Here is a 13568-nt window from a genome sequence, read left to right as displayed (position 1 = left end):
GTTGCCGTTTCGTATCGTTTCTTTTCGTTTGGACTGCCTTGTGCTCCACTGCACTCCACTTCACTCCGCTGCTCTCCTCTAGCCGCTTGGAATTGTTGTATTTATAATTTTAGAAGCGAACCCTGTGCCATTTGGTATTGGTTCATCTGGCCCGCGGGTGTAATTTTAATTTCTGCAGTCCCACTCCTGTGGCCTCCCATCCTACCAATCCCCCAATCCTCCACTGCCATTCCATTCCGATTGGTCCTTGTGCCCGGCTCAGCTGTTTAGAGGCGCGTAATTGCCGTGCGTCTAAGCCCCACTGGCCACTGGCCACCGAGCTCCCAGATCTGGACTTCACTCTCCGCGTGGCGTGCTCCACTTCGTGTCACAGGTGGCTGCCGCAGAGTGGCTCCCACTCCTCGCCTCCTGCGACCGCTTTTAATAACTTTTTATTCGCATTACCCAGCATGAAAATGACAGCCGCAGGGTGTGATGAACTAGGCCAAGCAACAAGACTATTCCAAGTAGTAGTTATTAATACACATCAAACTAATTACTACCTAACACAACTACTACTCTTACTTGGAAAAAGCGTACTTAGTAAATTCCAGCTGCACTCGATTTAGGTTTCCATTGCGTTGAGGGGTACACTTGCAGTCTTATCCTGTGCAACTGGCGCAGCTCTGTGGCTCTTTCACTTTTCGATCAGTTGCACTGTGGGAAAATATGTAGAAGCTGGCAATCAATGTCCAAAACTTTGCCCCACGGCCATGACAACTTGGCTCGATTTATGGGCCTACGCCCCGGAGTCCCCTTTCGGCCTTCAAATCGGGCCAAAACACCCAAGCGAACCCAGCCCAAGCCAAGTGAACCCATTGCAGCGGACTAAGGAAACTGGCCAAAGCTGCAGTTTCTCATGGCTTAGATTTGTGGCAATAATTGATTTTAATTTATGTAGTTGAAAGCTGCAGCAGTGGTGTCCGTTTGCTGAAGGAGGGGAGTTCTTTAGGTATCTATGGCACTAAAATACTCATTTGACAACCTAATAATTGTGGCTAACTACTCGTTATTTTCAGTTGTTAATTGATTTAGTTCTTTAGTTTCCCAATCTGAATTCTTTATAAGAAATTCTTTATAAGTTATGAATTATCTCAACGTATGTGCACCACTCATGAAACTCATGGTAAAAGTTCAAAGTAACCGTTTCGAAATAAAAGTTAGTCGACAAATAGTTGCTGGCTAATCCTGTTAGTTGGCCAAAGTTATCGTAATAATTTTACTGGCAGAGTGACTTGCTGGCAGGGTTCACCGTAGCGTATAATTGTCGGGGTCACCAATTTTGATGGCTGTTGGCTGTTGCCTCTTCCGCCCCTGACTTTTCGACCCGGCCAAAAGATAAACAAGCCAAGTGGCCAGCTCCAGATGGATAGAATGCCCCCCAATACCCCGAAACCCCGAAAGTCACTGTCGCGTTACTGGAGTGTAACTTTGCCTAATGAAATTATGAGGCATTTCTCAGCTTTTTGGCCTGTTCCCCTTATTTTCCATCTTTTTTTATATTTATTTTTAATTTTTTTTTTTGGCAAGACGTCTGTTCTGCGGCCGGGCAAATTAACGCGACGCGCTGGGAAAGCAGTCGGAAAGAGGTTAAAATTCCGAGCGAACTATGACTATTACAGTTGGATTCCCATTCCGGCGAAGAAGAACTCCCAGTTCCAAGTTCCAAGTTACCAGTTCCCAGTTCCCAGCTGGCTCCCAGGCAAACCCAGAAGCAATTAAAACGCGTTTTCGCAATTAAATGACTTTGCTATTTTTATTTTGCCCCCTTCGCCGTGTTTTTTCCGTTTTTCCGTTTTTTCGCTGTTGGCTTTTTAGTTGAACAAAAGTTTATGTCAAAAATGTAAATCAGAGAGAGAGGAGCAGAGGGGAGCAGTGGGGAGGGGCTGGCAAGTGGAGTGACTTTTGGTAATTAGACTTCTTGACTTGGGCTGCCCAAGTTTTCGAGATACGCAAGGGTGTTTTGGGAAACTGTTTCCAATTAAGAGCGGGCGGGGTGGATTTGGTCGCACTAGGGGGAATTAAGGGAAAATAAATACGAAATACGAAATACTTTCGTATACGAAATTGTAATAACTTTATATCGCTGCTGCTCGGCTTTGTTTGTTTTCTGGAGCGGAGCACAACTGTTGTCAACTCAACTGTTTCGCCAGCGGAGCGATGACGCTGCACTTTCCTCATCTCTGCTTATATGTGCTGAAGAAGAGAAGCGAAGTGGAGGAGGAGAGCATCATTATCATTTCTGGAACGCGACATTAACATTAACTTGGCTCCAAGCCGCAATGTTGATGCAACTGCCAAGCGTAACGAACACGCTTACAACGCGCCGCAGCAAGTAAGCCCAACTAGCAGCGAAAAAGAGTAGCGAGCAAACGCAAACGCAAACACCAAGCCCCATCATCATTAGTGGTGTTAGTACAGCGTTTTACGTCTGCAAACCCCCCTAAGAAGCATCCACATACTCGTACTATTCTATACCATACTATACTGTACCATACTATACAATCATCTGGAGCAGAGCTGCTCCGTACGACATCTTGGCCCGTGGTCACACCTCGCTTCTTCCCGATTCCATCATCGGCGTGGCCCGAGTTAATTGGGTTTTCCTCTGAACAATTCTATCAATGCTCGCGCCTAACGTACCGCATGTGTACATTTCAGATAGTCCAGGTGCATATATAAGCTGTATGTACTTACGTACTTACATATAAGACACCTATTAGAGGCACGCTTCAATGCCTAGGAATTGCATGTTCTCCATTGGAGAAAAAGGGGGTTTGTTTTTTCCTAGGAAAGTGCCCATTTTCGCATGTCTGGGCCGAGGAAAGCCGTTTACCGCCCCTTCATTATATTCTTAGCGTTTATACGGGCCTAAGGTCTATTAACACCGTCCGAGGAGTTCAAAACATTAATTAATATTGCACTCCACTCCCTTGAGCAAAAGTTCAACAACACTTCGAATGGCATTAAATGATCTACTACAGTGAGGATCTCAAAACCATCTTCATAGAGATCGCCTTCCACAAGTTGCTAGGGTGTTAAAGAGTAGCCTTCCCTTTTACCGGGAAACGAATCCAAAACACCTTTTAGTGTTTCCATCCTTGTGCTAATTATGCATTACTCCCTTCCCAGTCCTCACACCATCTCGTCTTGCTTCCTCCCAAGTCAATTTCCTTATAAATCCAATCGCTATCATAACTGTTAAAGCACTTCCCTCTTGTCAAGGGCTCCTCGAGGCTACCCTACGTGCTACTGTTAGGTAAACCCAATAGACGAGATCTCGATGTTATTCGTGGAAGTAAATTGAGATGTCAACTCGGTGCGATGATGATTGCACGGAGGATCGGATGCGATGCACAAACACCGATAAGGGTCTTTAATATGCCCAATACCAGATACGATACGAATACCACCAGAACCTTAGGTGATGCAAAACGTGGCCAACCTCCGAGATTTACGATGGAAAGTGTGAGAACTCGAGACGCGACAAATGACACGGAGCGAGAACAGTTAGAAGTCCAGAGAGATGGGCAATGACTAGATCATTATCTCGACGACCCCCGCCCACCAAGCGTTCCGTTCCGTTCTCCATTCGGATTTCGGTCATCAGTGAGCCGTGAAATATGATCAAAATATTTATGCCCCGGCCGCAATTATGAGCCAGGGAACCGGGCAACCAGGGGAACCAGGGAGAAACATAAAAAACGAGGAATCTCGGCGGCCAGTGGACAATGGGACCCAGAGGTCTGGGTTTTGTTACCTGCTCGCCATGTACCATGTGTGTATTCAGTTTATGACTCTATTTTTCGTTCGCCATCGAAAATTGTTTTTTACGATCCGGAGTTCGGAAGTGCAACGAAATTGCAATAAACATTCCAATTTGATTTGCCTTGATTGATGGCCAGCCGTCGAAAACAAAAAACCCGCCTGGAATGCCCAAATAGTTTTCACTCGTCTTAAGTGCAATTATAATGCGATGCGATGGGCGGCTAACTGGGTGGGCGGGGCCATCCAAAGTGACTAAGGAGACAAAGAGAATTAGAATCAAAGACAAATTGTCGACAGAGCTGAGAAGCGACATTGCAATTAATTATTTTGCCACGCTGCCTGCACCTGAGCGGAGTTTTTCTCACTTTCTCAGTTCTCAGTTTCTCAGTTCTCGGCTCGCAGGTGCCAGGAGACAAGTGAGAAATTAAAACTTTTCGCTGCAAGCGGATGGAGAGTGCACTTCCGACAGGTCAAAAATGAATCGCACAATTAAACAGTTGCCCGGGTTTTTGGACAGGGGTTCCAATCTACCTACCCACCCAGCCAGCCATTTCCCTCGGCTGCAGAAGGTGTGAAAACTTAATTAAGCCCGAATGTGAAGACGCCTGCAAACAAAGTGGAAAACATCGCGCGCGGAAAATGCCAGATATTTCGGGCCGATAAGATCCAGCCACTTTAAGTTGAAACCTTAAAGAACCGAATTTCCCCCACCTCGAAACTTCGAATTGTGTTGGCAATCTCGAACCAGAGTTGCCAAATAGATTTCTGCGGTTGCCTTCTGCTATGCGGTGGCTTTGACAGCAGCTGACAGGCAACTTGTTTGCCCCAAAATGGCGTACATGTAATTGAAATAGAAGTTTGGTTATCCAGAGGTTACAGAGAAATTGCCAATGTAAGCAAGTTTAAACATTTATGCTGCTTCACTTGTTTAAAACTTCAAACAGTTAGTAGCTCACTTTGAAAACCAAGTAGATACATTGATACTGTGTCTATTGATACTACTATACTATTGATTTTACGGCATATCTCGAGTGCAGTTCTCTGGAATTATGCGGGATCCTACCTGACCTTGACTGTCCTCCTCGCACTTTAGAAAACAAGGCTACCTAGCTGACATTCCTGTGCTCTAGCGATATGAAAACATTCCCCGAGCATGCGTCACAAAGTCATGAAGACTACTTTGTTGCCCCGTTTGATAAGGCCAATCGAGGAGCGGACGAGAGCCCGTCCTGGAACAAAGGACTCGCCCTCGTGGATGAGCGGTGTGGGCGTTGAGCGAACCTCTCGCTTGATCTTCGGGAGACGGAGACCACCGGGTTCTGTTGACTGCGTCTGATTTATGCGCACTGGGGAATTTCATGGCTGCTTAATTAGTGATTAACCCAACCCAAAACACTCCCACGTACTCGGGGAGTGGGAACCGAACCTCACACAGCGACTGCGACTGCGACGACGCGCAGATGGATGAATGGAGCGAAACAATCGCTTTGAATTAAACAATTAATGTGTAATTATCACAGTTTGCCAGCGATTCCTTTTTGTTTTTTTTTTTGCCCCGGGCCAAGCGCCAAGCAAGGAACTGAAGCTGAACTCGGGTATTCGGATTGCAGGGGACTCTCTGCAGATTGCAGAGAAAGGGAGAGAGAGTCGTCAAAACGCCCACTGGAGGTGCGGGCGTCGCCGATTTCTGGCCAGGGCGTGCCGACAAACGATCCTCCTTGGCCACATCCAGGGCAATACATCATCATCATCAGAGTGCGAGGGGGCGAAGTTGGAAGGAAGGAGGAAGCCATCACGATCCTTGGAGTGCTGAGTAGTTGAGAACCGAGTCATGTAATTTGGCCAGATAGATGGCGGCACATGCACTCAGAGAAACTGTTCCACTTCCTTAATATTGAAGCCGATTCAATGCTATACTTTATATTTAATTATTACGGACAAAGGATTGAAGGCGTCACGCTATTTCTCTCAGTGCCCGAAGAGATGCTCATCGTTAGAGGGGGCACAAAACAATTAGCTTTGGGTCAGGGTTAGATCGCCACTTGATCAACGATCACTGAAGGCGCCGCCGCCTGTCAGTCGCAGTCAGGAGCTTCAATTATGTTGTTAGGCTGGATCAAAGCGATCACCGATCCCCGATCCCCGTTTCCCGATGACCAATCACCGAACTCCAAGAACAAGCCGATCTGATCACCCAAAATTGTTTCGGACACTGAAAGGGCAATTAGAGGAGCCGACATAACAATACCGAACAGAACGGCAAGCAGAGCCACGTGGTCGATTATGCAAATCTGTTTAGGACTAAGCCCGGAAGGACCAATTCGAGACAATTGCATTAATGGCGCTGCGAGTGTCCTTTGCGAAGGGCTCAGTTCCCAGGGAATCCTGCAGCTGGGCCAGTCCCAGGACGATAAACTTTTGCAGAAAGCGTCTAGGCGTGATCCTCGGAACCTCGGGTCCTGGGTATAATCCAAGGCGGCAAACCGGGACGAACAAAGGACAATTAACTGTTTCGTGCTCTAATTCAGGTGCGTGAGCCCGAAAGCAGAAATTGATGGCAATTATACGGAGCTGAGCCCGCTTTAACCGCAAAATTGTCCCTGATCTGGTCTTTCTCTGCGTGTCCCTTAAGCCGCATTGTCTTTGTTTGATCTGCGCCGCAGGAATTTGTCTCGTATTTGGTATTTGGCCCAAAGTTAAACTCCACTTCGCCTGGGAGTGATCCGATTCCGAGCTCGAATCCGGAGCAATAGATGAAAGACCGCTTAAGGCGCCGCAGATCTGGCAAAGCATATAAAGTGCTTAGCATAATTAGTAGATCGTCTTGGACAAATGCCCATCTCCTGGGCCATTGTTCGCACTGAAAATCTGCTTTGCCCTCATGATCTCTAGTTTAAGCAACTTAGGTCATCTGCAGCAAATCCCAAACCAAACGAAAATAAGACAATTTGTACAGCTTTGCTTGGAGCCCAAAGCTGCTGATCCTCCATAAATTCGTATGAAACTGCCATAAATGTCCAAATATTTATACAAATTAAGCATTTCTTTCTGGATCGAAATAATCGGAATCTCAGTTCCATTGAGAAATTGCCCGAAAAAAGACTGCTTCTGTTGTTATGGAAAGTGCAGCGGAGCAGAAGCATTTTCCCACAGAGCTTTCCTTCCATCGGTTTTGGGGTTCTTTGATCGCCGCAGAAGAATTGAAAATGAAACGGATTTTCATTCTGGCTTTTCTTTTTCCCTTTCAAACCGCACCGGACCAGTGACACCTGAAAGCGCCCACACGAAATTGAGACATCCACTTGGACCGGGGAGATCGGTGATCTGGTCATCTGGAGATCTGGTAAACTGGTGAACTGGTGATCTGGTGAGCTCCGAGCGGGCTCTTTCCCAATTCCAAATTCCCATAGCTTTTTGAAGTGGAATGTGTGCCGGGTGTTGCATCTGGGGGATTAGTAGCACTCCGGGCAAGTGATCGTAATGACTTTTGGATTTGATTCCGTGGGAACGGTCCAACTGCAGTGACATTGAAGTGGATCGAAGATCTTTCGGTTGACAGCTGTGGCTCATTTGCATAAAAATTCCAATCCGTACCTGCATTCGTGCATTAAATTGTCTATCTTGTCTGTCTGTCTGTATGTCTTTCTGTCTGGGGATTCGGATAACCGCAAAAGTAGTCCCTCTGGCCAACTGCTGCGGTCGGAGCTTTCGGCTCCATCAAAGTTCAGGTGCAACAATGTTGACAACTCCGCCCGCCCCTCCGTGATATTTGGTACCTTCTGTTTTGGAAATATTATGCTGGGTAATCCCTTAATCGCCCAGGTCCACAGGTCCAGCCTGCTTTTGTTGCCCATATTTCCACTAATTTCCTTCGGGCATTGCAGTGCATTGCAGTGGCCATTGTTTCACAAAAGGATGGCAAATTTCTAATAATCCCTAAGTGGACATAATCCTTTTGTGTGCCACTGTTCGGAGGATCCAGGATCCTATGGCATTCAGTTCGGTTCCGTTTTGTGACCGTTTCCTACAAGCCTACGATTTTTTAATAACTCTTTTGCAAAGTAGCATAAAGGAAGCATAGGAAATGTAGTGGAAATGTATTATCCCAGCGATTGTCCTGTGGGCGGATATGGATATTTAATACTTTTATACTTTTGTGCTGAACGGCAGGGTCAAATGCGAGTTAAATTCAAACGGCGGTAAAGTTTTGAGCGTTGGTTCTTCGCTCGGGGGAAGAGTTTCCCGAAAGAATTTTCGAAACAATTGGACAAGTGATCCGCTGGCCAGAGAAACCCGTTGGCCAAGTCTTATCTGCTACGTGTGACACCATATGCTTATAGTATGCTGTTTCGGGCCTACCTCCAACGAGCTTCACACATCTGTTCCGATCTGTTCCCCGATCTCCGGACTGCGGAGTCTGCATCAAAGGTGGTCCAGGTCTGTCTCCGCTTAATAACCGAATAAAAAATGATAACCCGAAAATAAGAAGACATCAAAGAAGCCCAGCCACAGACTGCAGGCCAAATTAAGAGAGCTCTGCGGCCACAGAGCCTAACAAGCTACGAAAAAAGAAAGAGGCGATAAAAAGAAATGAAGGAGAGCGGCTCATCTGGTAGGCGACTATAGGATACCCTTGATTTTAATTAGCTGATCAATCTATATACATTTAAAGTGGCGTAACGAACATGCGTCCTTAAATTGAGTGTACTGATATAACGAAAGGTGAAAAGGGAAACATGGAATGTCTTATAAAGAAAGGGATATCTTGGCTTCACAATCCGAATACCACCCTTTAATACCCTGTAGAAAAATGAAGAGAACGGTGAGAGAGGCGAGGCCATAATGCACAAAGGGTCATAATGATCGGCAAAGAACGCAGCGAGCTTGGAGACCGAAGACCACCGCCGTCTAATTTATTCACAGCAAGATGTGGGGACCGTTGGATCTGCTGGCTCTTTTGGATCTTTTGGAGCCGCGTCTGTGTTTCTGGACAGATCCGAGCCGCTCTTTAAACTCTTATTAATGAGCCGCGCAAGTGTCGCACGCAACGCGCCGATTAAGGCCCAGTTAACAGGGCTCGAAGGTGGCGACCGACCGTGTCCATGTCCGATGTCCGAAATCCACGTCCATGTCCATATCCATGCACTCAAAAAAATGGGCAGTTTGAAATGAGAAATTTCAATTATCTTAACAAGTTTACGCACTGCTTAAATATATAGTAAAGTTTGGGAGTAGGGAAACTCAACCTAGATAAACGATCGATTTGAAATCACATTTGACAATCAGATGTGGCGAGTGTATTGCGGGATTACTGGGATTAAAGTGCAGTCAGTCCGAGGCTTCTATCGCCCTAATGGACGTGGACCCAGATGCCCGATCCGTGGACCGCCTCCGTGTGACAACTGGGAACTTGCTGTTTCAATTAAGGCTGCCCATAAACTCGGCCCCTTTCTCGGCTTCGAGCGATGCCTGTTATCTGCGGGGCTTGTCACTCGCCTCGATTTTGTTTTCCACTAAATAAAGACATTAAAAGGGCCGTCAGGTTCTGTTTCTGTTTTCGTGTCCCCTTGTTTCGTTTACGGATTTCGGGCCGGGCTTAGCTGCTGGGATTTATTAGGGACCACCTTTGTGGTACACTGTGGCTGTGGCTTAACACTTTTTAATTTCACTTGCCACACGGGGCAATCAATCTTGGCCCCGAGATCGCGAAGTTATGAGCCTGAGAAATGGTCACCGGCCGGTGATGGTCATAAACCATCATTAACAAGGCAGCTGCTCTCCGGCGCTTCGAGCTGCTCATAACCGGGGATTTCGGACATGGACCTGGACATGGACCTGGACCTGGGCACTGGGATGCAGTTTTTGTGGGCGACCGCAACAAGTTCCATTGAATCAGCTGCCGGGCGGGAAAAGTGTTGACATCTCGACTTCTTGTGGGGTCTCGTCCGAAAAGATTCGGAGGTGGGGAGCAGGTGGACCGGACCCCTTCTCGATTTTTGGGAATTATGTTTGGTTTATTGCAAGTTCTTTTTTTTTCATTTTTGGTTTACTGGGCGAGAGATCGAGTAAAAGATTCGGGGGAATTCGTCACGGAATGCTGGCAACTGAGCTTTCTGCTCTATTTTTTTCGGTTTACTTTTCTTTGGTTTTCCTCGCAGTTAGATTTAAACCGATTAGTCAGTCCACTGGGGGTTCCTCCATTATCTGGGAATGAAAAGGGGATTGCATTCTGAAATTGCTCCCTTCGAACACTTGCCACAAATAAACTTTTAAGCCTCTTTTCTTCTGGATAATTGTACAGCTCATCCAACTTCAAGCTTAATCAACTTCGCTTCTAATATCCCAATTAACGTTCGAGCATTTAACCCGAAACCCAGCGACGTGTTGCAATGCCACAACTTCGGTGACTCCTCTATTGCTCTCTTGGCCTGGGTTTCTTAACCTCTATCATATCGTAATCTTGGTAATGCAGACACCAACAACGCAACTCGCCAAACGAGCGAATCAAGCACATTTTCATGAATGAACGTCGAACGAACCGAACAGAACGAACAGTGAATGAAATTTCGATTTCCACAACTCCTACACCACAATACCGATCACAGGGGGCATTTGGCGGGGGCAACTGCGGTGCCAACCTACTCGCGCATGCAAAACACGATTTACTATTAAGGCAAAATGCGCAGACGGGAAAAAAATACAAAAAAAGTGCGACGGGGAAAGGGAAAGGGGGATCGCAGGGGAACCAGAAGCCAGACAACAAACAACTTTAGACGTTGCATAGAAGAAATTGAATGGAGCGCAGCTGAATGGAGGAGTTCCATGGGCCCAGGTCTGGAGGTCTGGAGTCCGAGGCCCGGAGGAGTTTAGAGTTTTTAGACCCGACTCCAACTCCAACTCCAACTCCATTCATAAATGGCCAGGCAAGCGGGTTTTGGCAACGTGCTCTTCGCCGGATGACTCATCTTCACTGGCTGGGTTGGCTGCTTTGGCTGGTATGGCTGGCAATGGGGCACGTGATGCCATCGTCGAGGTGTGTCAATTAGCAGTTAGTTGTTGCAGTTGCAGAGGCGGTCACAGGAGGAGCAGGAGGATGGGGCTTGCGGCGCTGGATGAGCAGGAGGAGTAGGTAATCGCTGGTGGTTTGAGTCCAGGGCGTGACTCATCTCGTCATGGGAGCTGTTCCCAAAGTGGTGTCTATGGATTGGTTCGCGATGTTAGATATTAGCAACAGCAGTTAGATTATTAAAACTTTTTGCAGTTAACTTTGTGAAATAACTAGTTCTGTGCGGCACTTGAGTGCTCAGCGCTGGAGACTAACGCCTTTGCCAATCCATGAACGAAGCAATTGCCAACTGGTTTTCCAGCGCCGCTTCCTGCGCCCTAGACTGCAACTGGATGCGAGACTGCAGGCGAGACTTGCAGCCAGACGGCGACTGGAAGTGCGCACCCACATGATCCGTCCACGACTACTTTAATGCTGTGTATCCACATCCGCTGGCTTCTCTATTAAATGCTAAATGCGGAAGAGGGCGGCACTCGTATGCCCCCAAGTTCCTGTCCCCCGACCACATCCACAACCAGCTCACGTGCTGGGCGGGATTCTCCGCCGCGGATTGAGTTTTGGTTTGGGCTTTCGAATCCGAGCTCTGGGTTTGGCATTGTCGGCTCGCTTTGTGGCGCCCACAGCCGCGTGCCGCTTTGATTAATTATGCGGTGCAATGTGGCCACCTACTCCTCCTTCCTTCCTTCCTTCCCTCCCGTTGAATGGTTAACTGTCATTGTTCTGGCATATTTGTTGGGCTTATTCGGCTGTAACTGGCTGCAACACACCACACACCACACACAACAATTGACCCAATTCTGACGACATCGGGATTATCTGGACATGGCGCGTTGATTTTTCATGTCAATTGAACCACCGCTCGGTGCTGAGCTGTAATCAGTGTATTGAAGGGTGTTATTACCTTTTATGGCTATTTAATTTATCAGTATTTCTAGGAAATATAATGCCTCGAAAAGTGGATTATTGATTAACGGAAATGGTTTCATTATTAAAAGTATCTTACTTGCAGAACGCATTCTAAAAGACCCTTTATTATAGCTTCACCATCGCCCATTGGCTGCAATCTGTGCAATTCCTGCACTTTCCACTTTTCCTGTCAGACTAAACTTCTTCCTTGGCTGCTACTGCTACTTCATCCTATTTTGTTACAATTTTTCACTGCAAATTTCGCTTGCAAGTTGCCTCAAAGTGGATACAACCGGAGGAAGGCATAGTGCAATTTCACTGTCAATTAGGCGGCCGCACGGGCCAAAGTTGGGTTCATTGTGGAGCGACCTTAAAATGGAAGGACAGGGAGGTGGATACAGCACAATCGTGGATGGATTTTCAAGATAGAGTTTCGCATCTATAGAGGTTTCAGTTTTGGCTGAAAATGCAAAATATTCTTTGCCTACTCGGCAGGTGGGATTTGTATGCCTGAAAATGAGCGATTCAGGAGTCAAAGGAGCGGAGGTATCCATGGATACGGAGCACGAGCTCGAGCGCCACAGCAGCTGCCGCTGGACAGAGGCTAATTCCCCGTCAGCCGGGCAAATGCCAAAATACCAAAATGCCAAAATGGCAAAGCGGCAACAATGGACGCACAGGGTGAAGGTCAGATTTCGGGCAATCAAACAATGGACAAAGGGAATCGTTTTGAATATGAAATGAGACGAGATTGGCACACACACAACGGCGGGCCGAGAAATGGTAGTAGCCTTGACTGACCGTAGGTGGACTCCAATTACCCTGCGGCAGCTGGAATCACCTCTGTCCCGGATTCGGGTTCATAATCGGAGTGGCAATCTCCTCGATCTCGATTGATCTTTCAATCAATGGCAGCTGCCTTGGCCGTCTCCTTGGAGTGCGCCAATTTTCCATCTCGAACGTCAATATTTGCGTGGACTTTGGGCTGATTTGATATTTCAAATAAGCTGGATATTTGAGGGGTAGACTAAAGTGTTCCCTGTAGTTTCACCCTGTAAACCTCATTTCTGGTGTTTACTCTAAGCTTACAAGGGTGTGCAAATCTTTATTTATCTTTAAGTATTAGTAGTTAAAGCAATAAATAGTAGTAAGACCTACAGGGTACATCCTTTTGGTTTAATTCCCTCCTATAATCTCACTTTAACCACTGAGGATCAGGCACGTTATCGCCAGCTTTTTATCGTGCCACCGCCCAAAAGGAGCCGCGTCATCAGCGCAGATTGAAATAATTCCGAGTTGCCAACTTGCCAAGTCATCCCGAATTGGTCAGCGGTCGGGGCCTCTGATCTCTGGTCATATGTACATATATATACATATATATTTAAGGGGAGGAGTAGAGATCGCGTGCGATAGGCAACGTCAATATTTGTGTTTATTTCTGGCTCGGATCGGAACGGATCCGATGGGAAGGGGCATGGGCATGGGCATGATTATGAGGTCCTTGTTAGTCCGTTTCAATTGGCGGCGCTTTCGCTTTGAGGTCGAGCAAGTGGCTGCCCAATTTGCTCAGTGTTTGTGTATCGTTCTGTGGGCCTGGCTAATTGTTTTATGCCCTCACAGATCGGCTACCTGACCTGATCTCGATCCAAGTATGGGAATCTCGGCGGCTTATTTGCTCCGGATTTCATTATTTTGCGGTGGATGTGGGAAAACTGCAAGCAGGCTAGAAATTTAACAAGTTTTTTCTTGGGTTGTACAAATTATTTCGAGTTTACTGGAAAATTCTCCT

Source organism: Drosophila teissieri, chromosome 3L (assembly GCF_016746235.2).
Source record: "Drosophila teissieri strain GT53w chromosome 3L, Prin_Dtei_1.1, whole genome shotgun sequence".
Taxonomy (NCBI): Eukaryota; Metazoa; Arthropoda; class Insecta; order Diptera; family Drosophilidae; genus Drosophila; species Drosophila teissieri.
This window is presented reverse-complemented; position numbering follows the sequence as displayed.